The sequence below is a fragment of the Mesoplodon densirostris genome, chromosome X, assembly GCF_025265405.1.
Source record: "Mesoplodon densirostris isolate mMesDen1 chromosome X, mMesDen1 primary haplotype, whole genome shotgun sequence".
In the NCBI taxonomy this organism is placed as follows: domain Eukaryota; kingdom Metazoa; phylum Chordata; class Mammalia; order Artiodactyla; family Ziphiidae; genus Mesoplodon; species Mesoplodon densirostris.
In genome coordinates this window covers 91,518,051-91,520,170 of record NC_082681.1, presented here as the reverse complement: position 1 = coordinate 91,520,170, position 2,120 = coordinate 91,518,051, and the positions used below count along the sequence as shown (strand labels likewise).

The window sequence follows — 2,120 nt, the reverse complement described above, 5'->3', positions numbered from 1 at the left end:
CATTCCTGGCCTACAAAAGAGAGCAACCACAAAGCTTTCCAAGTTTGCAGGTGCGCTTCTCACTAATGCTTTCTCAATGTCTCGGTGGAAGTAGTGTCTTCTGAGCCTTGTCATGGAACATAGTTGGGGGTTGCATTCAAGTCATACATGATAAGTTCTGTCCAACATTCCCATTGCCCAAAGCCTTTGGATTCCCTCCTCCATATCATGCCAGGACACCTCTGGCATCTCAACCTCATTAACTGTAGGCCACAATTGAGTCTCAGTTTCAGTCAGCCAACCAAGTAAACCCTTAAAGCATGTGCTGACACGTTAAATCCAGAATCTCTAGTAAGTGTACCTATATCAATGAATTCTGCCTCATCTAGAGTTATATTCTGCCCTCCTTCATCTAACACCCTTAGAGTCCTCTTCTGCATATATTCCCCAGATTTCTGCCAGTATACATTAGCAAAGTCTTGTGATTATTTTGGTGTATAAGCAATTTCCAGCTTGGTCATAGTGTGCACTTGTTCCCCTGGACCATGCTGAGATTTGACCTCAGTCATGTGTCTATCAGCAGTAGGGGTGGTTGCGGTGGGTCATGAGGAGAATGAGTATCCCTTTTCAAGGCACCTCGACCAGGTGAGCTTATCACAGCATTTTCAAGGAGAGAAAGGTTAGTTTCGGACACTGAAGGGCAAGCTACTTCCATTAGTAAGGAAGGCTCAGAGTGACTTGGTAGCTCAGGACTGTGAGTTTCATTTGGGACCAAACAGATATCCCCATTCCAAGTTTCAGGATCACATTCTTTAACAGTCAATACCATAACTTTCACATGGAAAATTGTCAAGACTGTGAATTCAACTGTCGTTGTAATTCAACAACTTAATACAATTAAATGTTGTGTTTGCTGTTCAGCAATATTAGCCCTGTTGCTAGACATCATGAAAGTTCTCTGGTTCTTAGGCTGTGACTTGAGCTGAGAAATTAACAGACCCAAGCTTGTTATTTTTCTCTTTGTAAGTGCTCAAGCGCATTCAAAATAATCTATCCCCCATCACGGTCTTCATAGTCATGATCATGGCCATAATAGTCAAGTGCAGCAGCCATTTCGGCTTCCAGGGAATGTGCTTCAGTTGGCACTTCATCACAATCAACCATAGGTTGATTAATTGTGATGCAACGGCATGCCATGGATTACTAGCATCCATCTCTCATTGGCAAGGAGTTCAGCACCGTGCATAAGCCAGAGGTGTGAACAAACCAATCTCAAAGTCCCATCTTTGCAGATCTCTTTCCTAGCACCACTCCTGGTAACAATTCTGTATCAGTCTGAGTCCTAGCTGGAGAGAGGAGTAACACAGTAATTTGAACAGGGAAAGTTAATATAAGGAATTACCTATAACAGGGGATTGGAATAATGAGGGATTGGTTAGTGAGATGTGAAGAGAATTCGAAATAGCAGATATAAGAAGTAGTCACAAGGGAATTCCCTGGTGGTCCAGTGGTTAGGACTCGGCACTTTCACTGCCGAGGGCCGGGTTCGATCCCTGGCCGGGGAACTAAGATCCAATAAGCCATGCAGTGTGGCAAAGGAATTAGTCACTATCCCTAGGCTGGCATAGAATGCTCCTGGGGCTGAGATCCAGATCTTGTTGGAGAGACATGACTGTAGTTCACTGCAGGGCAGAGAAGTCATTGTGCTGCACTGGTGGAACTTTCCAGAAATCTGCCTGCTGGGAGGCAGGAGAAAGCTGTTCACTGAGTGCTGCTGGCCTCTGTGCACCGCAAGAGCCAGGCCCTGGGGAAGCTGTGAGTGCATCAAGATCCAGGAGCATTGTGCTTGCTACCAAACTGCCTGAGGGTGAGTTCTGCAGGGAGAGGAAAGCTGCTGATCACTGCGTACTACTGACCACCATGCGCGGTAGAAATCAGGCACTGGAAGAGTTGTGAGCACTGCAGGAGTCTGCTTCTAGAAAAAGCCATGCAGAAGGAGCCTGTCAAGCGAACATGCAGGAGTCAGGAAGGAAACCTCTTTTCCTCTTGCAATATCTCTCTAGCACCCTCTACTGAGAAAGTTTCAGTGCCAGCTGTCAAAGGAAAAATGGTTAAAATTGCTTCATTATCAGAGAAGAGGG

General features: G+C 45.6%; 1 non-coding gene across 1 annotated transcript; it reads left to right on the top strand.

The window, feature by feature from the left end:
* Nucleotides 1-1,472: 1,472 nt before the first annotated feature.
* On the top strand, nt 1,473-1,544 carry TRNAE-UUC (transfer RNA glutamic acid (anticodon UUC)). The gene has a single exon. It is a non-coding gene; the product is annotated as a tRNA-Glu (tRNA).
* Nucleotides 1,545-2,120: the final 576 nt, after the last annotated feature.